At 28.9% G+C, this 26,367-nt stretch overlaps 1 long non-coding RNA gene across 3 annotated transcripts in view; it reads left to right on the top strand.

Annotated features, from left to right (window-relative positions):
• The window catches only part of LOC128558700 (uncharacterized), a 33,394-nt gene extending 8,181 nt beyond the window's left edge, over positions 1 to 25,213 (top strand). Inside the window, exons 1-3 of one of the 3 annotated variants that reach the window (XR_008371866.1) lie at positions 19,946 to 20,128; positions 20,991 to 21,180; positions 21,661 to 25,213. This is a non-coding gene — a long non-coding RNA (uncharacterized LOC128558700). Of the gene's footprint in view, positions 1 to 19,945; positions 20,129 to 20,169; positions 20,242 to 20,990; positions 21,181 to 21,660 lie in introns of those variants that run through there. The other 2 variants (XR_008371865.1, XR_008371864.1) reach the window with 2 other exon arrangements.
• The last annotated feature ends 1,154 nt before the right edge of the window (positions 25,214 to 26,367 follow it).

Here is a 26,367-nt window from a genome sequence, read left to right as displayed (position 1 = left end):
TAGTAATAAACAAAGATAAAGATGATTGGATAAAAACAAGAAAAGAGGTTACCGAAAAATTAAAGAAATGTACTCGTAGAATAAATGAACACAGTAAAAAAAATCCAGATGAAAAAATTGAATTTTCAGATGCAGAACCTATGACTACAGCTGAGTATGTTTCAGAGTTAAAATTAGACAAAGAAAATCTTAAAAGATATGGTGAACGCTTATCAAAAATGATTAATGACTCAGAGATATTTGGAAAAGGAATAAGATATCATAACCCATATAAAGTTTCACCAAATGGACAATATGGTAATTTAATTATTAACTTAAATAAACTTTATGGTCAAAACAAATTAATTGCTAAGGATAAAATAACTGGAAAAGAAGTAATTAACACTAAAGTAGATAATGATTTGATTGATTTGATTAATAAAAGATATAACAATAATAAAAAACATTCAACTCATTCAATAAAAATATTTAAAGAATTAACAGAAAAATCAGGATTACCTATCAATAAAAGATCTATGAAATTTAAAAAAGTAATTAGGGGACAAGGTTATGACGTTTGTCCATGTAATCCAAAAGAATTGGTTAATGAGTTGGAGTTAATTTGTGGTTCAATTGATGCTGGAAATAATAATGAAGAACTAAAAAATGAAGGTATTAGAATAATTGATGAACTATTAAAAATGAAAAAATTGTTACCAGAACAACATGAAATGTTATATAAAAATTATTTTTCTTGAATTTACACTTTTATTAAAGTTTTAAAACTTTAGTTTTTAATTAAAAAGATATGTTTAATAACTATATAAATGGAACAAAAAATAGTATTAAGTTCTGAAACAGTTAAAGATAATAAAAATAAACCGAGTGATTTTACAATTAGATTTAGTCGTTCTTTAATTTTAGATAAAAATAAAACTTATGTTGTTGGTTTGGATAGTATTAACACTATGACTTACTCTTGGCATAATATTAGTGATGAATATGACAATAAAAGAATTCGTTACAATAATGGTAAAGAATGGAAAGATATCATATTTACAAATGGTTCTTACAGTTACACAGATATTAATAATTATATTAGGGAAACATTAATAAGTAATGATGATTTTGAATTTAATAAATCAGAAATTGCTCCAATAAGTTTGGAATTTGATTTAAGTAGTTTTAAGATTTTGATTTCAATTACAGATAATTTTATGTTGGATTTAAGAATGTCAAATTTTCATACATTGCTTGGGTTTGAGAAAAAAGCATTGAGAAATACTGAATGGGGAACTACAACACCAAATATAACTAACTCCGTTGATACAATTTACATTCATTGTGATCTTATTGATAATTCACTTGTTGATGGTAATTTCAGTGATATTATCTATGCTTTAAGTACTGCAGATTTAACAAGAGCTTATCCATTTACAAAAGAACCACAAAGAGTTGGATATTCTGAAATTAATAAATATATTATAAATTCAATTAGAATATATATTACAGATGTATTTGGTAGAATAATTAATTTTAATGAGGTTGAAACAAGTTTTACACTAATTTTAAAAGAAATATGAAATTATAAATTTTAGTTTTATATAATGTACAAAAAAGTTTATGACAAAAATAAAGGAATATTTATTTATGTTGATGCTCACACAGGAAAAGAAATCATACATGGAACAGGTATCTTTGACACTTTAACGAAATTGTTTTCAAGCGGAGTTGCATCTTCAATTAGCACAGCTGGAAAAAAAGCTTTGGAAACAGCAGGAAAAGCAGCACTTGAAAGTGGAAAAAAATGGTTGGCACAGAAGTTGGAAATTTAGCTGCTGATAAAATTGTTGAAAAAATTAAAAAGAAACCTGCTCCAGCAGTTGGTAATTTAATTGCTAAGGAATTACAAGAAAAGAATAACAGTAAAAATAATGATAATGAGGAGGATATTAATATAAGATTAAATAGATTATTGTCAGGATCTGGGACGCGTAAACGTATATACAGATTAATTTATAAAAAATAAAGTTTTAACTTTAATAAAAACTAAAGTTTTAACTTTAATAAAAACTAAAGTTTTAACTTTAATAAAAACTAAAGTTTTAACTTTAATAAAAACTAAAATAAAAAATAAAATAATATATAATATATACATGTTTAGAACGAAACAATATTGCGAAAGATATGAATTAACTCCTATTCAATTAGATACAGCTTTAATATCTGTCCTGGGAAATAATGTTAAGCAACAAAAAAACGGATATCACTTTACAATTAATGATAGAAGTTCATATTTTGATTGGTTTAATGGTTATTTTGAAGTAAGTTTTAAAGTAAATAAGCTTGCTGATGGTACTAGGTATAATGGAGCCCAAATTGCTCTAATTAATAATGCAGCTTCATTAATTGATCAGTTAGTGGTTAAACAAAATGGAAAAATTGTTTATGATTGTAATAATTTATACAAAGTAATAAATGTAAAAAATTTAGTTGAACTATCTAATGATTATGCAGAATCAACTGGAACAAACGAATATATTTATTTAGATACTACTGCTACTGCTGTCGCTGATAATAATTCAGGTTTTAAATTTAGACAGGAATTAATCCAGGATAATAATGAGGTAAATGCTAAGATTCCGTTAAATAATTATTCATTTTTTCAAGGTTTAGAAACTAATATTATACCTCCAAGTCAAATTCAAATAACACTGCAGCTAACAGATGATGATGAATTAATTTTTAGAGCTGGCGGAGACCCAGGTAGGGTGATTGTAACAAAATTAATTCTATGGGTTCCGCGTTTGATTTTCAATGAATTTGGACTTAATTTAATTTCTGAAAGATTTACAAAAGCAAGATGGTCATACCTTAGGGAAATGATGACGCAATCAACTGATACACAACAGATTAATACAACTTTTAGAATAACGGCTGGTGTAACAAAACCACAACATGTATTTGTTTATTTACAACGACCTGACAAAAGTAATAATCAAGAACATAACCCACATTTATTAGATACATTTAAAGTTAATGCAGCAGATAATGCTTGTACTTTGAGTTCTTGTCGTCTTGAAGTTGGTAATGGTGTTTTTTATCCAGAAACAGAATACACAAGTATATCAAGAATATATGATGATGTAATTAATTATTATTATAAACAAAATAATAAGACTACTGGAAGTCTGCTAAATAGATTTAATTTTCAAAGTTTGTATGGATTTGTTCATTTTAACTTGGAATATAAAAAGGAAGTAATAACAGAAGATCCTAAACAAATTACATTAACAGTTAAATTAAATACACTACCCACTGCAAGATATCGTATTTACGCAATTGTATTATATGAGGAAACAGTTGAAATAAATACTATTGGAAATGAACTTGTTATTGTTTAAATGAACTTGTCATTGTTTAAATAAAATAAATATAAATTAAATAAATATAAATATAAATTATATATAATGACATCAAATTATATTGAATATAAAGTTAACCTTACAGATGGACAAAAGAAAAATTTAGCCCGAGCCTACAACAACAAAATTCCACATACTTTTAGATTAAAACATGAACAATTACATGGAAACTTCCCTTTACTTTTAACAAAAACACAAATTAATCAAATTAAAAAAGCTGTTGCAAATAATAAGGGATTAGAAATTACAATTTCAAAAAGTCAAATGTCCAGTCAAGGTCAAAATGGTGGATTTTTAGGAGCTTTGGCTGGTTTGTTAGGAAAAACAATTCTTCCAATGGCAGCAAAAATAGCTCCAAAAATATTAGCCCCTCTAGGCATTGGAGCCCTTTCTGGACTGGCCAGTACTGGTGTTAGTAAAATACTTGGAAATGGTATGATTTCAGTAGCTAATGATAAGAGAAATATGATATCACCATATCTTACACCTAATCAAAGAAAGCAACTAGTAGGATCTGGAGTGATTAAATTAACACAAAAACAAAAACAAGACGGTGGGTTTTTAGGTATGTTGGCTGCTAGTCTAGGAATACCTTTGATAACATCTTTGTTAAGTGGAAAAGGACTACAGATTGATTCTCAACGGAGACCGTACAGACGAATTCCTATAGTAAAAAAAAAATAAAATTTAGTAAAAAAAAAATAAAATTTATAAACAAACCAATTTCTAACTTTGAAATTGAACAATGGGTAAACCAATTAAAAATTAAAAACTTTAGGGGTGTATTTAGTAGAAATAATTTATTAAAATTAAAAGTAAAGGACGAGTGTGGAATTATAAATTTGGACGATTCTATTGGTCCTGGAACACATTGGGTTTGTTACTTGAATACTTTGTACTTTGACCCATTTGGACTTCCTCCGCCGAAAGAAGTAATTAATTATATACCAAATGTAAAATACAACAATGTTCAATATCAAGACAAAACAAGTATGCTTTGCGGATATTATTGTTTATTTTTCATTAAAATGTTACAAGATAAAGTACCGTTGTATGATTTATTGTATAAAATACTAAAAATTAATAATGTAAAACAAAATGAACAAACTATTATAAATTATTTTAACCAATAAGGACATGTAAACTAACTGGAATAATTAATATAATGGGAATATTTAACAATATAAATGAAAAAGTAAATAAAATAGAAAGACAATTAATAAGAAAACCTCCATTGTTTTTAACATGTTATACCCAAGATACCGATGGTGGATTATTTCAATGGAAAACTGTAAATGCTAGTCCTGGTTTAGTTCAAAATGGTAATAATGTAAGAATTAATTTTAATTGCATCTTAATTATTCTTGTTGATGCAATTAAATTAGATAAAGGAGAAGCTAAATTACAAATAAAAAATAAAGAAAATGTAATTCTTCAAAGTTACAATGCAAAAAATAATAGAAAAAATGAATCTATTTCTATTAATTATGCAAATGAATTTAAAATAAATGATGTTATTTATATTAATTCTTTAAACGTTATGAATATTCAGTTAACAATTTATGGTTCTATAATTTAAGAGTTAATTTAAGAATTAATTTAAGTTTTAATTTAAGAATTAATTTAAGTTTTAATTTAAGAATAAGCTAATGTATCAATACCATTATCAAGAATATATCTTTTATCGTCATAACATGATAAAGATGTTTTATTTATAACATAACTGGAAAGATTGTGTTTATTAGAACGAATAACTTTAAAGGTGTGATTACTTTGGGTTGAATTAAACAAAGTATCTTTGTAATTTTTATGAACTATTGTTTTCTTAACAACAAGTTTTTTAATTCCTTTACATTTTTTAATGTTAACTTCATTTTCTAATAAATATGAATACATTTTACTTCTTAATCCGACAAATTCAACAATGGGAATGCCGGCAGCTTCATCTTTAAATTTTCCAATTACTTTTTTATTATTATCAAAATAAAATTTTGAATTACTATCGTAATCACTATTATCAAATAAATCTTTGTCCTTATAAAAATCCTCATATGCATCTTTGGTTTTTATTTCATAACAGAATGAATCAGTGTCAGTGAATAGTAATTTACAATTATCCTCGTACTTTTCCTTAATATAATTATAATGAAAACCATACATTAAATATTTTGATAAATCTAGAATGCACATTCCAACATAACAAGGTCTGTTTAATAACAAACTTTCTTTTATTCTATGAATACCAAAAAGGTTAGAGTTAAACATCGTTGAACTAACAAATGAAGGTTTGGCTATGTATTTTAATAAAATATTTTCATCATGAGTTAATTTAATATTAACCCTCTTGCGTAAATTCTCCATCGTTTTACCGAATACAGAATTGTTCATTAACTTAAAAAAGTCCTTTTCAAATGAATTTTTTGCTTTAGATCTTTTTTGAGTATTAAAATCAATATACTTTTTTAACCAAGGACTTTCATCAAAAGTTAATATTTTATGTATTTTTGTTACTTTTAACCCTAATTGTGTATATAGTTCAAGATTTTTAAAATGAACTACATAATTTTGTTTTTTCATTAAAGTTGGAACTAATTTTTTTACATTACTTTTTCCTATTTCAAATTCTGTTTTAATATTTTTACTATAATCAGAAAGCCATTGATCTGGTATTTTAATTTTTTCAGGAGCTAAAGGATAATCGTTGTGGGTTTTATGTAATTCTTTTGGATATTCAAGATCACATTCAACTATAAAGTTAGTTTTACCTTTTGCAATTAATTTCTTAAATTGTTTTTCGGATATAAATTTAAAGTTTCCAGAGGGTAAAGGTTGACACATAGCCCAACCGTAAAGGTTATTGGCGTCAAGGTACATAATGTATTTGCTTTCTTCTTTTGAATTATAATCCTTCATATATTTATTGTTTGCTTTACTGTATCTGTTTGAAATATAACTTATTCCTCCTCTCAGTCCCTTTTCAATAAAAAGATACATATCAATATCAGTTATTAAATCTAACTTAATTCCAGTCATTTTTAACATTGCATCCCAAGCTAACCCAGGACTACTAAAATAATGACAAGGATCTAATTTGTAGTACTCCAAACATAGTTTTCTAAAATTTTCGAATACATCAGCTAAAAGTAATACGTCAGTTTTTAAATATAGATCATGATATTCTCCCATTGTTTTAATTTTAAATTTATTCCAAACATTTTTAGCATGTTCGTATTCATTATCAGATATGTGTGTTTCATTTAAAATTGAATAAAACTCTTCTTTAGAAGGTAATTCTATTTCTTTGAATTTTTTAAATGAATCCATGTAATCATATGGATAAACACCTTTTGTCTTTAATAAATTAATGTTTTCACAATCAGATTCTTGAGATAAGTATTTAAATTCTGGAATATTTTTTACTAGGTTATCCAATGATTGAGACATAAATTGAAATGAATCAATAAAGACCAAGTCAGAAATCATAAATGCCATATATCTTTCCATATTGTTAGGAATAACATTAATTTCTTTTTTAAATTTCCCTATTTGTTGCATAATAAAATGACCGTCATAACCTCTTAAATTATGAAAAATAACAGGAATTTTATGTGTCAGTTTAAAATTAATATTACATTCTGAGTGAGCACTTCCTCTGAATTTTCCTGTTATATGACAATGGTCACGGACAGGATTTTCATTTTCCTTATATTCTTTTTCACAAATATGACAAAACTTTTGTTTTTTAAATTCACTTTCATCTTTTTTAGACATTCTTAGTTCTTTGTTAAAATGTTCTTTAAATATTTCTTTACAATATTCCTCTTCCTCAAGCATTTTTTCAATAAACTTATAAACTGCATTAGGGCCTCTATAAATCTGGGTTGGTTTAGTATAACTGTTATCATAACAACAAACAACTTTATAGCCGTAACCACAATCTATATGATTTTGATATGGTTCAGTAAATGAAGATTCAGTTGATGGTAAAGCAGTTAAAACTTTTTTAGTTATTGATTCAAAATCAGCATAAATTACAAAAGGTACTGCTAAACCTTTATGATAATTTTTAAATTGTACTTTACTTCCCTCTTTTGGCATTTTTACGCCTTGGATACCATTAATAGCTAAACAATTTGGTATGTGTTCATTTAATATTCTTTCATTTGTAAAATGTTGTAAACAGCTTTTACAGAAGTGTTTTTTATTTGCATGTTTTGTTTTGTTAAACATTAATCTATTAAAGTCTTTTATCCAAACATAATGTTGGACTACAGTTCTTGGGGGTTTACAGTCATCATCAGTTATTTTATCATTTATTTTATCATTTATTTTATCATTAGTAATTAGCAACATGTCACAGTGTTCTTCGTATTGATACTTTGATATGTACAATGGATAAATACTATTTTCTTCATATCCAAATATATTAAATGATATTTCATTTAAAACTTCTATTTTAGGTATTTGATTTAATGTAACAGGAAATTTAATTCCAGTATAATCAAGATCGTTTATATGTTTTTTATATTTTGAAATATTTTGAGGATTTTTTTCAACAGGAAATTTGTAAGCTAAATGACACCATCTAAAACATTCGTTATCATCATTCTTTATATTTATTAATCCTTTCATTGAATTTTGTAATGGTTTTGGTAATTCTAAATAACTTGAAGCAGCCAATGGACTATACTTATATCTATTTATATAATGAGCATCAACTGACTCTATTCTCCAGCCACTTCTTTCTGAAATCCAATTACCAATTCTATTTATTATTTCATCAAAAGCTTGATGTAAAGTTTTTTTTATTTCATTTGTGTTAATAATTTCTAAAGCCTTTGATTGAAAATAAGCTGATTTATATATTGTATCAGTTTTATCCATTTTTGCAAAAGTTATTTTTAAAACAACGTTTATTTTTATACCTTTTAAAGTTTTAAGTTCAGATTTAAGTATTTCATAAGAGTCGTTTATAGTTAAATATAATTGATTCTTTGGATCTTGTCTATATGTAATTTTAATTTCAAATTTCTTATAATATTGTTTTGAAGATCTCTCGATTTCCATCTATATATTATATTTAGAAAAAAAAATCACTAAGGAAAAAAGGATTAAAAAAATAATTAAAAAATAATAAAATAAATAAAGTTTTAAATTATCTTTAAGAAGAATTAAAATATTTAAAGTTATATCTTTTTCCGCTGGTTTTTGATATTCCACTTTTAACTTGGTTTTTTCCTTTGCAGCACATTGTTATTAACCCTGAATTAATATTAAGGTCTTTGGATGCTGCATAAGTGCTTTTATATGTTTTTTCTTCATTAGTGTCACAATCGGTTGCAATAACTTTTTTTAGGATTGTTTCGAATATTATTTGGTCTGGGACAATCACATAATCTTTCAGCATTTTCTTCTTCAGTTAATAGACAACCGCAGTTCCGTTCAAATAAATTATTTTTTAAAAGATAAGGATCTATAACATTTTGTAATTTATCAATGACATGATTTTTATATTCATCGCTAACTATTTGATTAAGTTTTGATTTAATAACATTTCTTCTTTTAAGAACTTTTTATATGAATTTTTGTCTGGATTCATTATTTCTCCTAAAGTGCTAGATAATTTTGGTATAATCATTCTATCTACCTTTCTATTAACCATCTATATAATATACTTATAGAAAAAAAATCTCTAAAAACGCATGTAAAATTTAATACAGCTCTTCTTCTTTTTTACTTTTATATCCGTTAAGTTTAAATTCCTTCATGTGCATTTCAAGAGGTGTTGAATAATTTTTTTCTTTCTGCATTTCTAATAGTATTGTAAAAATATCCTGAATAACTTTATTTGGATCTTCTTTATTTACTTTTCCAATCCGTGCTTTTGTTATAAGTTATTTTATTTTGTGATGATGTGATTTTAAAATAAATTTCTTGTCGTCAAGTTTTAGTCTGTTAGTAAATATGGTAATTACTGATGGAACAGCGCCAGCAACTGCTACAAATATAGGAATAGCTGGAACAAGTGCTAATGCAGCTGAACAACCAAAGACACCTGCTGTAATATATAATCCGGTACTTACTCTCCCACAAAATTTATAACTTTTTCTGTAAGCAGCAGATAGTTTAGTTAAGTGAATAATTAATTGATCTATTGTTTCTATTCCATTATTATTAGAAATTAGATTTTTATTGCTCATTTATATAATTAAACTTTTTATTTTCTAAATTAAATTTGTTCAAGATCGCTAAACGGAACCCAACTATTAAATTTTTCATTGTAACCTTTCCATTTTACTAAAGCTTGTTTTTTCTTATAGTCTCGTCTAATAACTTTTTCTATTCTAAAAACTTCTTGTGTAGTAGGTAAAAGTTCTTGTTCATAAAATGAACCTTGAATTATTTCATCATTTAAATCTTTAATAGTGTATGTTCTGGGATTTGTATTATTAATTTTATAAATTATAAATATTTCCTCTGTCCAGTTTGGTGTATATCCTTTTACAAAATGTCTTTTAAATTTGCTTAAACGAACTCGATCACCAATTTTAAATTTTGCTTTACTCTTTGGTATCTTTAAATCACCATATAAATTAAAGTAAACAGTACCTTTATTTAAGTTTTTACTAGCTTCGGTTGGTGTCATTTTTATACTAGAATGTTTTGTTTTGTTATATTTATCAACCATATCCTGCAAATTATCTAAATAAGTATAAGTATTATTTGCTGTAAAATATTTCCACATTATTCTTTTTAAACTTCTATTAAATCTTTCTATTACTACAGCCTTTCCTTCATTAAATGTATGGTACATGTTAATCTTATTTTTATTCAAAAATGATTCAAACTTTTTATTATAAAATTCTTTTCCTTCATCTACCCATAAATTTACTGGTAATCGTCCTTCTAAAATTATTTTTTCAAATGCTTCAGTAACAGATTCTCCAGTTTTATTCTTTAATGGAATAACCCAAGCATATTTACTAAATATATCAATAACGGTTAACAAGTACTTTACTCCTTTATTATATTTTGAAAAAGCTTGCATGTCAACTAAATCAGCTGACCAAGTATCATTAATATCATTAACTATCACTCTTCGTTTCCTAAATTTTATTTTAATTGGTTTGTGTAATTCTTCTGCTAATTCATCGCTCCAATTTATTTCGGGGGTATACTCTACCCCCTTTTCCCGTTTTTTGATTTTTGTCTGGGTGTTAAACCCATAGGGAACTGTTGTTCCTGTCCCAACCCAAGTGTGTATTTCGTTTTAATTATAGGTTTCACAACTAAATGTTTTGCAATCTTTTCTCCAAATGTTTTTGATTTAGTTTTATTTAAATTGGAAAGCATTTGCTTATCACATGTACCCTTTTTTACATCGCTGTCATAGCAAAAATCATGGTCCATACATACTGCATCCAGTTCATTGACAGGGGGTCCATTATCTAGGGGATTTCCTGGCCCACAATAATTATATCCTGGAAGTGTTAAACCTTTCTTAGGTAATAAAGGTAACATTGCTTTGTGAATATCTAAATTACCCCCTGTACTTTTAACAAACTTTGATTTCATTTTTCCACAAGATGAACAAGTAGCCCTTATCATTTTTCTCCCATTTTTTGTTATAATATAATGGGGGTTTATATTATCAGTAAATCTTCTTTCTTTCAAACAATATATTTTATTTTGTAAACTCATCTATATCAAATGTATTTAAAATTATTTAAAGACTAATAATGTAGTTATTAATTGAAAATAAAATCAAATACCTTTACATTTTATCAATAAAAATAATCTGCCAAAAGTTTGCCAAAAGTTTGCCAAGTTGGCAGACATTGTCACATTGCTGCCACTTGGCAGAAAAATGGCAGGCTTTTGATTGGTTGAATTTGTGTTTGCCAACGTTCTGCCAAAAGTTTGTCAAGTTGGCAGCGACTGCCACATTGCTGCCACTTGGCAGGATTTTGGCAAATATTTGGTAGAAGTGTTTAATCATATTTTACTATAGGTTTTAACAATAATTTGTTAAAATTTGTTTTAAATTTGTTGAAATTGGTCAGCATTGGTCGGTTTAGGTCAAGGGTTAAAATTAATTTGGGTCAAAATCGGGCTCGCACCATCATATATATAACTACTGATATCATTTTAATTCAAGACTCCAGTGATTATTTGCAATGCCTTTATGCTTTTATATTAAAAACGTAAAACACTACCCTTCAGGTGAAATTCGTTTATGAAACTCGTGTGTTGCAGAGCATTGTGTTAAAAAATTCCCGGCTTTACTCAATCCTTTAGAAAGAAATATTGTCTTTTACAAATGAGAAGATATAATGAAAATGATATTCCATTAAAAACTAAAGCAAATGTGATCGGAATAAACCACAATGTACATTAAATTTGGAGGAATCATTAGCACGATATTATTATTTCCTTATTTGTCATATGAAATATTTTTTTTTTGCAACAGAAAAACATGCATACTGTTGGACAGGTTCGAATGGTTGGAAATATACCACTGCAATATTTCGATTTGGATCCCAAAAGAAAGGTCACTTAACATGAAGAATAATTTATCTTAAACACGCATTATCTATACAAAAGATAAAACATATGTATGTATGTATGTATGTATGTATGTATGTATGTATGTATGTATGTATGTATGATATTTTGAAAAAAGTAAATGTCAGATACACATAATTGTTAATTAGGCCGGTTCAAAGAGTACGTTTTCCATCACATGAATTAAAACGGTCCTTAGTGTAGTGATATCTAAGATTTTTACACAATAAAATACAGAGGAAAACATGCTTTTAATATATTGTAAATTATATATTCTACCTTCCGTTTTAAAGGAAATGTTCGGAGTAGACTGCAGTTGTATGAATTGATGTTTTGCAAACTATTCGACACAGGACAACGTGATGAAAGGTTGAGTCACATGAGACGGAAGATAATGCGCATACCTGTAAGCGTGTATATCATAAAAGCACAATATATTTTTGTTTTAAAAATAAACAATGCTGCGACAATATGAAACACCGATGTTTTGTTAAAACTAATTACGAAAACAAATTGTTAGGGTCATGAATGTGTGCGAATAAATTTGCTCTTAATGCATTTTTTAGAAATAAAAGAAAATAGAGATACATGTAAAATAGTTAAAATGAATACCCGACCAAGGCCGTACACTTCATTATTCGTTTTACCTCGGGAAATTAATAAAAAAAACATTTTTGACTAGCCTACATGGCATATCAAATCTCAATAAAAAGTAAGCGGTACCTTTGCTGTTCTGCCATTGTATAAATGGTTAATTTTTAACAATCGTTAACCATTTTTATTAGCATAATTATCGCGTTCAGCAAAGGACCTATGTGTCATTGCGGATTCCCCCTGTTGCATCGACTAAAAGCATTTTTGCAATAGAAGAAAAAGCTTGAGGATTCTATACCAAAATTTCATTCGACATGCATATTTATAGTCAGTACATCCATTTCAGTAACAAGTAATTTAAAATTGCTGCTCGCCATGTATTTCTACCGAGTAAGCATATTGTATACCATAAAATTGAATGTGCGAACGTCCAACCGGAAACGGAATTCGATCATTTACAAAAATATTTGCAACAAACTAAATATGTTTGCATATTAATTCTTCAAAACAACTACATAAACCTGTCTTCAGATTTAGGCTACATGGTTTAATAATGCCGAAATTATAAAAAGATTACCACAGAAACGCTCAAGAGCAGGATGATTTGCAATATCTATTTTTCCGTTTTCAGTGGCAATTTGTTATGTATTTACAAATAGCAATTCAAACATTTAACATATTTTCGTTTAAAATACTGATAGTGTGAAATGAATTATTGTTACCATGGAAAAGAACCCAGCGGCCTATATATCTAACTATAAACTTAGAAGGCTTTGACACTGGCGTCTTTAATGAAAACAGTTTCAGCTTTTCAACTGTATTTCAAAACGGTCTTTGGGATTGATAAGTGCAAGTACACAGGTTTGGTTTCATAAAAAAATCAGATGAGGAGTATGTGTGTTTTAAGCTGTGATATTTGTTGAAAGAAATTAAAATAAAGCAAACATGAAATGTTTTGAAGCTACATGAAATGGGAAATATAAATATATTTAATTCTTTTTTAAAGATATTTATAATAAAGCAAGATACAAAATAATTTATACATTCCCTTTGTCATGGTTACTTATAACTTTAATATACGATCGGATGAAATGTTAAATGTTCGATAGTCTGTTCATTTATTAACCCAAATATTTCATTTAATTTGTAAAGAAAATGGCACTGAAGCCGTCGAAAACCTCGTATTCATGCTTAGCTGCTTTAAACTGAGACCCGCGACACATACATTCAAGCTTATGTTAATCAAAGCACCGAGCGTACTGTGCATTTCAGCTGTATTTGTAACATGGCAGAATTCACTTGCAGTGACCGTTAAGACAGTTAACAAAATCAAAGCATCAACAAAATTTCCCAAGGACTTCCCTTTTGTCAGGTCATGAACATTTCGCTTTTTCCGTTATCTTATTGATTGTTCTGCTAGGGTTTTCTTACGCTTTCTTATTTCGCTAACCAGGAATCCCTCTCTATCACTAAGAGTTTATATATCAAATACAGTACACCTTAACCTTTTTGTAAATATAAATGAATGCAAGTGAAACTGTATATCATCAGAATTTAGCCCTAAAGACAATGACAAGCTTCGAAAGAAAGTGCACAATTCAAAGAGAGTAGGAACAACACCTAGGAAACACACTTTCTACCAGGACAGCTCATGCCTCGTCTTTTACGAGATTGGCTGACATATATGTAGAATTGGACACCATTATAAATTACACTTACTGAAGCACCATTAACCACTATAACGAAATTGTTTTCAACAGCACGTGCTTTTAAAAAACACCTTTAAGGCTATGATGAGTCTGCCCATCTGAAAGCGGATTCTCATTTAAAAACCCAGAGAATAATTCTTTGTGCCTAAAAAACACTCTTGTACCTTTATGTGAAATTCTTTCTGGCAAACTGAGTGGATCTGTCAATTCCAAAGTCGGATTTATTGAGGACATTGCGAAATAAAGGTGGTTGCCAGCAAACAGAATGTCATTTAAATCTTCAGTTTGAATATCAGAACAGGATTTTTTGTCGTTCACAGTTATCAGAAATATTAGGCAACTTAGGATTTTAACTTACAGATAATGTACGACTAATAGCTCAAGCGTTATAAATGACTAATAGCTCAAGCCTCAAGTGTTATAACCAGTGACCTTTTCAAAATATTCAGTAGTTCACCGTATAAGATCACTTGACAGCACAGATCCTGGGTATAACGGTTACAAAAAAAATAATATAGTTTATTTATGACACAAAATATCTGACATATATCTATGATTGGAAAATTTGATTTTTCATTAAGGCTTTGATTGATAATTGTTAACATTATAAAGTTCACTTTACAGAAATAAAAACAAGTTTGTCATCGAATGCTTTAATAACACCAGGGTAACTGTTATAGTCCTTGAAAGTTTTCTATTTGCCACATTTTGCATTGGAGACCTTATTTTTTGAGTAATTTTTTAACAATCTAACGAAGCATATATGTAAATAGATTCGTCATTACCTCCAAAAACACGATACTAGCTTAAATATACGAATATAGTTTTCAAACTTTAACCAATACAACGAAGTAATATGATTAAATATACAAAGATAACAAAGTTAACAAGCACATCATACTTTAAGTGACAAATGTGATGACAAATACACGTTTAGAGACAGTAATAAAAAAGCAGGCAGAAACAACTATGTACCATTCGGTAAATGAGAATATCAGCAACCAATATAACAATGATGTAACAATACGTAAATTGCTTGCAAATAATATCAGTTACAAATTATATAAGTAAGTATACAGACAATCAAATCGTGTCTGCTATTAGATTTTTCGGTTACATTCTATGCTTCCAAAGGACCTTCTCGTAGATTTGATCAATACTTAACTTTATGTAAACGATATTTCAGTTTTCTTAATATATTCATAATATATTTCGTGGTGTCCACACATTTTTCCACGATTGCAGGTTTTCAGTAGTTCATAGATAGTGTTCGGTGAGATATTGACGGTTTCAGATGATATAGCATTGCTAATTGTGATTTGATTTCACTAACGTCCGCCGAAACATAAAGTTTTAACCCCTGATAAAAGTTTAGTTCTGTTGATATAAATTTTCGAAGTAAAGCTAACACTGTTCATTGATATCACAAGGGTCGCGATACACAATGTTGTTGAACCGAATTTCACAACCTGATCACGGAGAGATAAATTCGAATTTTGCTTTTACAACATACAAATTAAAACCCTTTTAATGAACAAAACTGAGATATTCAAAATGATTACACAAGAGTAGCAAAATTTACTTATAATAACTAGGAGTCATGAAACACGCATGTGTCTGGCAACACTTTCAAAGATAAATTTGCTTATTGGCAATGTTGCGCAAATAACACAAGTGTTATGACCCTTAATCAGATTAAGGTTGTTTTATTTTATCTGCACAGTGTCTAAAACAACTATGATAAACAATAGAGGGCAATCTTTTTTCCATTGTTTTAGTAATATGCCACCTTAAGCCAAGTGCAAATATCCAGCGTTTCAAATAAAACCCACTGTTTTTTTTTGTCATGAAAGAACGAGGTCTGTAAAGATATTAATTCTTTAATAATTTCATCCAAATTTGAAAAATGCTTTGTTTTTCAACATTTCCATGACAAAAATGTATTTTATCCTCTTGACGAAGGATAAAACATCTTATAAATATTGTCTTGTTGCTTTAAAAACATTTTAATTCTTCCTTCACGAGTTTCAATTATATTAGATTATACAAGAACTCCGACAATAAAACTTGCCTTCTTTGAAATGAAAATGTATTATGTATTATTTTAAATGTAAACTAAGCACGTCTCATTTTTGTGTTGAGAAGTTAATTCTGTATGTAGTAACTCCTGTAAATTATGAGGCTTTTGCTTATTTTGTCACTGTTTAGACACTACTTGCTTTCTGTTATTGTGCAACAAATATCTGCGTCAGTTACAAAAACTAAGAAAATAAAAGAATCATATTTTGAACAATCGAAATCATTTTTATTATTCTGTATTCAAAAAATTGGAATAATTCAATGTCAGTAAAGTCTATTTTTCAGTTATGACGATTGCCCTACTTTTCAGTTCTGGCTGAATTCCCAGGAACTTGTGATTGTTCGTATGCTCATCTCCTGTTTCCTTATTTCTCAATCCCTTTTCTAGATTCTGAAATCAAAGTAGAAGAAAGTAACAGTCTGAAACAGAGCTGAACATATTTTTTCAAACAATTAACTTTTTTCCAGAACTTTTATCGAAGTTTTGGTTGTGGTAATAGTATAATCGTATTGTGAAGAACATCATATGTTGCTTATTGGGCAATGGACCTTGTAGATAATAGAAGCATTGATTTAGTGTATCTCTGTCCCTTTTACTCTTTTATTGATTTTATCAGCTTTATGGGGAAAAAAGGATTTGGCGACGAAAGGGAACATGCAATTGACGCTGATACATTGTATTTTTATGTTTATTGAGATTTGAGTAGACATGTAAATGTTGAACCTTTACGAAATGTGTAGTAAATTTAGATAAGTACATAAAGCAGCATCGAAACTAATTTTCTATAAAAAACAATTCTTGTAACAATGAATGTTCGTATTGATGTTAAAAACATTACAGGAAAATTGGAAACTTTGACCTATACGACGAAATAAAAATGTTACAAGCTCGGTTTGATTGAGCATGTTCATGGACGGTAGTGGAAGTGCATGCTACCGTTCAAACTCTCTAGTCCCGGGTTGAGCAAAACTCAACATTGCACATATTATTTGAAACGTAATTGCACAGGGAGCGATACAAAATTCTGACTTGGTATTTATGTAAAAGTTGATCTAAGCACGATAGATGAAGAAATCTGGCAAAGAGTTATGACAATGTATCGGGCAATAGATGGAATTTTGGGGATACATTTACTTGGATAGTCGACATAATGGTCAAAAGGATGAGCATTTACAAGGCAAGTTAAGTATAGAAATATACTATTATATCTAGCTTTATAATAAAAGATACAATTTTAGCGACAACTGAGTGACAATAGTTCATTGCTAGATTATCTATTAATAAATTACAAAATCATTTAGACACACAATACTTGCTTTGTGCTTATCGCTGTCCTACAGGGTAGATTTTTTCAGGACAAGAGCATACTCTGTCGTGTCTTATGATCATCATCTCGTCATCTTGCAACGTATACTCATTCTGCATGTAGACTGGAAGTCTTTTCTCAATATAAGTACAACTGTCTTTAACATGAAGCTCTACACCATCGACTACTTCAGTCTGGTTTATTCTAGATCTTCCAAGCATGTCTTCTTTGTTGGAATACTGTTTACATTTACACACTCTCACCAAGAGATGTACACGAAATGATGTCCCAATTATCACCCAGTTATATAGGCTTTTGTATCCACACCCCATTCCTGCAATATGTTCTTCTGATGATTCCCCATTTGATTTCCTCAACGTACGACTAAGTGATTCATTTATATCAACCATGATTCTTATTATTTTATAGTCTGTATTATCCTGCTACAGTACGTAAAGACCATTACCTATTCGGATATCTTGTTATTTATATGCTCACATTTTGGATTTTTATTCTAAAATTAGATTTTAAAAATAAGTCTAGTTTGGAAATGACGGTTTATGGCACATATCCCTATTGTTAGTACAAGATAAAAATAGATACCCGTTTTCCTGAATGTTCTAAATACATAGGTCACGTAGGAACAAGAATATACATATCAACCTTAAACGGCGCTCATATACTAGATAGAGTGTATTGGAATATCAAATTGGAACAGATTATGTCCGTTGTCTGACACATAACAATTTCTATTTAAAGCTTGAGAAACTCATGAACAATTTGATATATCTATAGGTACTCTTTCGTTACTGATATATTCCTTCCAATTAACAACCGCTTAGGCAAATGCGTCATCTGTTAGGATATTGCATGGTCCTAACTTTTTATAATCGATTTCAGTTGGGATTCTGTGTTTCATACATAGAATAAGATTACGGCATTGTGATATAACATAAAAAGAATATTTATTCAACACTGTTTATGTTTGTATATTTACAGCATTTTGACAGTCACAAGGTATTACAAATGGTGTTATGAAATGCATGCTTTGATCCAAATTGTATCTTCTGTCCCCGTTGTTGTGCATATAAGGTTTACATTAAAAGTTTGTATTCTCCTTGATATTTCTTTCTAACAAAATTACAGATTTCATTAAAATGCTCACTTAAACAGTCATTCTCTAACGGAGACTCTTCTGGCCGATTAAATGACATTTGTTGACCACATTCGCATTGGTAAGGGCAGAAATGTAACTTAAGCAAATTGGTTCTCGTGAATCTATATTTGAGACTTGTTAACTTATTTCCAAATGAGAATATGCGGATGTCTCTAGATTATATTCTGGTATTTATAACATGTGTAAATATTGAGTTTTGCTCCGGGGCTAGAGGGCGCGGACGTTAGCTTGCATTTCTACTACCGTCCATGAACATGTTTGTTTGTGTCGTGTTTGGCGACCTGTGGTTTTCCACTTTTTCATTTTGTTATTCCATTGTTGAGGTTATAAGACATGTCATAACAACAAGGCGTGCTTTTGTAAAATAACTTGTTGGCAATGTCCGTAAATAATTGTTTTATCGGTTATTATCGACCGCAACGTAAAGTAAATAATTGTCACAAGACTGATATTCAGTTGAAATGTTTACAGCTTATCTTCAAGTTTTTGTGAATAAATAATAAGAAGTATGCCCTCTTCAAAGCATTCGATGGAATGTACGCTTATATAGATTTATTTGTTATCTGTTACATGCATATTGAAGTAAAGTGGTGGCAAAGTAAAAGTCTAAAGCAATGCTTAAACTAGAAAATAGCATTTAAATATAAAGTTTTGAATTGCCTTTCTTCATTCATTCCGAGTTGAATATATGTTTAATAATACAGTACAACCTCTCCAGAGCAGCCCTCTCTTAAGCAAAAACCTCTCTATAACAATACCATCAAAATGTCCCTAAGCTTAAATATACTAGCACATTTACCTCTCCAGAACAACAACCTCTACATAACAGTCAATATTTGTATCTCCCAAAGGATGTTGCTCTACAGAGGATGCACTGTATAGGCATAATTTCAACTGTCTCAAGCAATGGAACAGGGTATTTGAGCGCCCACGATATGAAGCATTATTATGCAATAGAATATTTATTGAGTAAAAGTGTTATATACGACAACTTATTACGTATATACTTTTGATTTTGAAATTTACATCAGCGTTAAATTTACCTATATAATAACCCTGAACTAATACCATCTCATACGTGTATCACATCATACAATTCATACTCTCATAAAATCGGTTTTCCATTACAATATTGCACATAATTCTCTCATATCATTTGGTGTTTCACCTAAACGTTCCTTAAGATATTTGGATTTCCACCTACTTACTCAGTGTTACTTTTGTTAAGAGATATTTTGTCTATACATAGTAACAGTTGGTGGAATTTGATTGGATTATTTCTTTACAAATTAGGTAGGTCTATAAATAAATATTACTTTCTAAGCGGTGGTCCATGAGCACTGGCTTTAATTCTATTCCTGTTTAATGTTAGCTGTTTGTTCCACCGGGTCAGTTAATTTAAATAGGTGAATATTCTAGTTCACTTTTTATCTTTCTATCTTAAGTATACCTATTGATGTGGTATCACATGAAAACCGTTACTACATTTGTTAAGTTTATGTGGGAGGTATAGCTTTCAGTTTTCGAACATTGTTTTGGTACTTCAAGGGGAATTTCAATACTAAAGTGTGCTGTCACCCTAATTGAGCAGATATAGTTTTACATTTTAATAACGGTTTGAATGAATAACAAGGTCGGTCGTGTATAAAATAAAGCGTGCAGATGAACACACTAATTCATAAGAAATGGGTTTTGTTGCTATACAAAAAAATCGTTTTGACATGTTTGTCACTGACCTAGTTAGCATGAATGATGGTTGTCTTTTGCATACACATATTATGGCATATCCTCGCACTGTATGTTTTGAATAATGTTTAATCCACTATAAACGATATACAATGTAAATTTAACGGGTAAATGGTATGGCAAATCCTAATACTTTAACATTTTGATAGATAAATATTTGATAAGCTATAAAGTAACAATCATCAAAGTCTATATGGTTAATATTAGGTTAACAGTTATGCTTTGCTGCCATTTAATACAAATTGAGCTGCTTTATAATAAATAAGTAAATGCACACTTGAGAAAATAGCAAACGTTGACTACATTAATACACAGGAATTCTGTTGCTTTGATTTAGTACGTCTCTGACTCGGGTCCATTTGTAACCCGCAGATGTGATTGGCAATAATAATTATGTAATTGCTTTCAGATGACTGTTTAAGACGGGGAAAATACTGCGTCTAGGCACATGGCAAAAAGACCAAAAACTGATGCAAAAGATGTTCAAGACCCGAAAAGAACAACAAATGCCACCACGTCGGAACTCATAATTGGCATAATAGGAGCTGCTACACGAACACCAGACATGAATAAAGTTGACATTAGCGATGATATTTCCGGTATTATAGTTCTTCACTTTATAAAAATTAAACTGTCTACTTTCTTCCATGTTAGTGCAAATACGTTACTATTAACTAAAACTTATAAGAAGATCTTTTGGAAGTAACGAACGCAACAAAGCAAAACTAATAGCAGTCCGAGTCTATTGAGTCTATTCGTAAGAAGTACTGAAATGCACAACATTCCTCACGCACCTAGCATTGGCTTAAGCTGAACTCTATTATCCATAAACGTTGAATATATTCTATGATCCAAAATGACATGAAAATATAACAACTCTGTGTTCAAGTTGCAATTTAAATCCATAACAATGAAGAAACTCTTGTAAACAATTTACTTATTTGTACGGACCATTTGCTTGTCCTGCACAAGCATGGTATTAATGTTGGATATTTGACAACGGTACTTCTTTAAATAACGAATATCTTTTCTTGTAACATCAGAAACCTTATTCTAATTCTACTTTTAATGATTTTTAGAAATAACACCAGGATCAAAGCTTCTTTCTGACTCCGATGTCCCTCCAAGACTTGAAAAAGTTAAAAAGAAAATGAAAAGGCACACGAAAGAAGAACATTCAAAGAAACATCCAGCAGATGATGAAATGTCTAAGAAAAAAGACGTTAAAAGTGACGACAGAGATACCGATGTTGAAGCTAAAAGCTGACAGAATAATAAATGCTCCATAGTATCAAACCTTTATATTAACTATGATCTCAATTAGGTGATTATATTTATGTATCATAGTGACTGAAGCTGACTAAGATAAAAAAGGACAAATATCTTGCTGCTTCAAGCCATTTGCATACAACATATTGACCACATCACGTTACATTTCACTTAAGTAAATGCAATGTGTATTACATATATCTGATAGGTTCTTACTTGAACAATAATAACATTGTTATTAGTTTCAGTTACAAATCTTATCAAATTCAATTCCAATGCATTTTATATATTTTTAATAATAGTTTACCTCAATACAGGTATTAGATTTTGGCAGAACGGACATTAAAATATATTCTAGGGAATTATAAATCCCAAAGGAATTGAACCTTATCGTATACACTACGTTGTTCATGATTCTGACACATTTGTTCATACTCCATGTGTTTATTTGTCATTTTTGTGACTAAAGGGAGACAATAATTTTAGCCGAAAATGAACTGGTATATGACTATATTTCACTTTATATGTTTAAAAAAGCCACTTTTTAGTGGTAGTACACGTCTATGCTATGTTTATCTATACATGTACACCGTGTGTGCTATTCTGAACCTACTGCATAGTACAGGTAATACTCATAAACTTGTTAATTTTATGTTTACACAAAGTATATGAAGTATCTGTTTATGTTTTATATGTGTAATTTGGATCATATATACCTTTGAATGTTATATGTTGCAAAAAGTTTTTCATTGTTTGCAGTAATACTATTTTGAACAATTGAGATGAAGTACGAGCATTTAAATATGTTTCAAGAATAGTTTACCATTCGAAGAATTAATGCTTGATATATCTGTTAGAAGATACATAATACAACAAAGATTAGATATTATTTGTAATTTCGGAAACATGTATAATGCTCAATAGTCTACTAAATACTGCAATAGCTGATTGCAGCAGTTAAAGCGCGGACAGTATGAACTAAAAGATCATATGACATTGCCAGCCATCGAGTGTAGCAGTTCTTGTAGAGGATAGAAAATACGTATATTATTATATGTAATATGCAGTTCGATATTGCACATTTTTTATTACATAACATTTTGTGAATTGATTACACACAGGTCTATAAAAACAGAGACATGAAAAATACGAAATAAGCTAGCTTTGAACTTTTAATTGTACACACCTCATTGTTATAAATATACCAGATGTATCAAGATTTTTATGTGATGCAGTTGTGTATGGTCACAGGAAATAAAGGAGCTGTCCTTTATTTTCAAATGCTCTGAAACATAGAAATACACGACAGTACAAGAAAAATATAAAAAAATATTCGAATAAAGCTATATATATAGTGTATTTGTTTAAACATAATTATCTAAGAATTTATATGAAGACATTACTGTTAAATCGGTATGAATTATAAAAATGTAGTTTTTCAAAAGAAATTTATTATGTAAATTATCAAATTTAGTTTCCAGCTATAGTGTTGCTTATAAGATTTTGACTTGAAATGCATGCCATAGTTATTCATTAAAAACTACAATTCAAAAGCGGTGAAAATTATAAAAATGTATCAATTTCTATAAAATCTTTGCTGGATAAAAGAGATAATATTTTGCATCCACGATAACAAGATATAGTTAGAGTACTTAATGATAAAATTGAGTTTTATTACTTTTACTGTTTTTTACCTAATGTCTGTGATATACTATGTAAAACTGCATATATGCCGAAATGAATTATTATTATGTTATAACTGTAAATCATACAGATAAGACAGTTAAGTAGTACTAACTGATATTTCTAAATACAAGTTATTAAAAATAGAGAGATTGGCTTACAGAAATCAATGTATTATTTGACAGAAATCAAATATTAAACGCTCGTTTTAACCTAAAAGTAGCAATAAAAAGGAGATATTTAGTATGTTTTAGAAAGAATTCGTTATTGATTTCAATGTGTTTGTATTTGCAGTAATATCTGATTTTGACGGGAATGGTTTTCTCATTCGTAATAAGGAGTAATCAATCTTAAGATATGTTATTAAATACCAATTCCCAGACGGTTATCTTTCTAACTGCAATTTTGTAGACGTTTTACCTCTGTGTTACTGCTAACGTTTACATTTAGGACGGTCAAAGGGAAGCAACACTAATAGAAATTTAAATACCATTATATTTGCTAATGTTTCTCAATTCTACGTACATGATTGCATTACTTATTGGAATATCTATATTCATATTTCTGTGAAAATGTTTAACATAATCATCGGTTGATTGTAAATGTCATTTTATATTTAAAAACGCGCACTTCACATTGACCGTAATGGTATCGCATATATTTGTAAATGTTCATGTTTGAATACTAAAGTCGGAATATCCCTGCCTAATTATTTTCATCAAGTTGTCATTTTGTGTTGCTAGGGAATGAAAATGATGTCAAAGCAGTTGTTATAATTCTTTTTATAAGATTATATTTTATTTAAAGTTTATAAAATATTTTCTGCCAAATCCAAATGATTTCGAACAGAAAGGTTCCTTCATATTTTGATATTGCTTCCGTGGAGTGTAACAGATCTCGTAGAGAAAACCTTAGGCTTAAAATATTTGATGTATCATTTACAAAATGAGTTCGTTTTAAAGGAATGTAGAATAATCGGTCTTTACTTGTTATTCTAAATTTTATATAGTCCAATAATTTTTATATATGATGTCTTTCAATTTACTATTTTTTACCCAGTCACAATATTAACATATAATTTACCCTGTATTAAGTTGTCATTTCTTCATTTTTTGATAATTTATTTAGCATAATTACATATAACTGTGAAATACCAGTTGGAGCAATTATACATATGCATTTACTGTAGTTTACACAGCATCACTAATTTTCTGTGCAATTACAGGTTGCTGTATTTTATTTCATAGATAAATAAAGAAGTTTTGATAGTATATTGAAATTTACTCTAGTCATAGATGGTTTGTAATTGGAAAATAACTTTTCTTTTTAAATATTTCGAAGTTTTTTGTCTTATATATTTCAACGACATACATTTATGAAACTGTTGATGCCAAAGCAAAGCATGGAGCTTCAATTATGCAAATAATATTATTTAATATTTTCGTGACGTCAGTGATAAATGTAAAATAATTACTGTAGTAATTTGTATCGTTATTATTACTTATTGTTACAGTTATAATGATAATGATGATAATGTTGCTGTTGATGATGATAATGATGATGGTTATGATAATAATGATAATTATAAACTAATGATACTAACAATTATGAAAATAATGATAGAAATGGTAAGTGTAATTAGTTACAGTTCTTAATATTAAACCTATTGAATTGCATTTATTATGATTTTCATTATCCTATAACTACTTTTAACCGTATTTGAAGCAGTTTTATCGAATTTGTTATCTAAAACATTTTCATATTCATCCACTTATGTGATGTGGATATCATGCTAGATCAAACACATGATTAATATATACTTTAATTGAAATCTTTTACCCTTTTGTCTGAGATCAGTCGAAAAAATAACATATTCCATTTAGTTTATAAATCATTATACTGTACTTAAGTAAACGTGAGTGTATTTCATCTGTAACGCTTTCATAGATATAACAGACAATTCATTGACCAACAGTGACGACAAGGAATGCAGGATGGAACATTACTCACGTAGTGTTTATAAATAGACAGTCCGGTTCTATGTACACAGTGTAGAGCACCGATACACGGCTTTTTTCTCCAGTTGATATAGCTAAAGGAAATACTATGCATTTCAGAAATTCAATGGTCCAGGCCTTCAATTGAACCCTGATTCACTGGATTTGTAGTCCAAATGATATACTATTGTATCATTTTCCATGTATAAGTACGTTGCACATTAAAGATTGAGGAGTCAACTATGCCGATTATAATATAATTAAGCATATGTAATTTCTTTGTTTGAATACTGAAACTTTCGCTTCAGTCCGTACAAACAAATTTAAAGTTTGATACTACGTTTTGTAGTTATAAGAGAAGGGAGAGTACGCAAAAAAGTTAAATAACCAACAATTGAGAGGCACATCCAACAAGTTCTCCCATGTACAATCTAAAGCTAGATAAGCAGCTTTGGAAACACCGGAATACTAGTATTAATTGTAAAATTATCATACAGTTTTGAAGTAATAAACATTGAAATACGTAGATTTACAGAAAGCGATTTGTATTAAGCAAAATTATGAACTCGGTATTATAATCTACACAGAGCAATAGACTTGAACGGATTATCATTATCTATGACCATTCATTTCTTGTATTGAAAGGTGTAAATTTTTAACCTGTTTATTGAAATGATCAGTTTTTTATTCAGCTATCTGGATGGGAACTCTAAAAAGTTAATTTGTAGATTCAAGACGCCGCAATAATTCTGTGCTGGTACAAACCTTCTTCAGAATGAACCTCCTGAAGATTCGTATATTTGTAGCAAATTAAATTATATCTGAAAAGATAGTCAC

The sequence above is a fragment of the Mercenaria mercenaria genome, chromosome 7, assembly GCF_021730395.1.
Source record: "Mercenaria mercenaria strain notata chromosome 7, MADL_Memer_1, whole genome shotgun sequence".
Lineage (NCBI taxonomy): Eukaryota > Metazoa > Mollusca > Bivalvia > Venerida > Veneridae > Mercenaria > Mercenaria mercenaria.
Note: the sequence above shows the minus strand (reverse complement) of the source record. Positions and strands in the feature narration are given on the sequence as shown.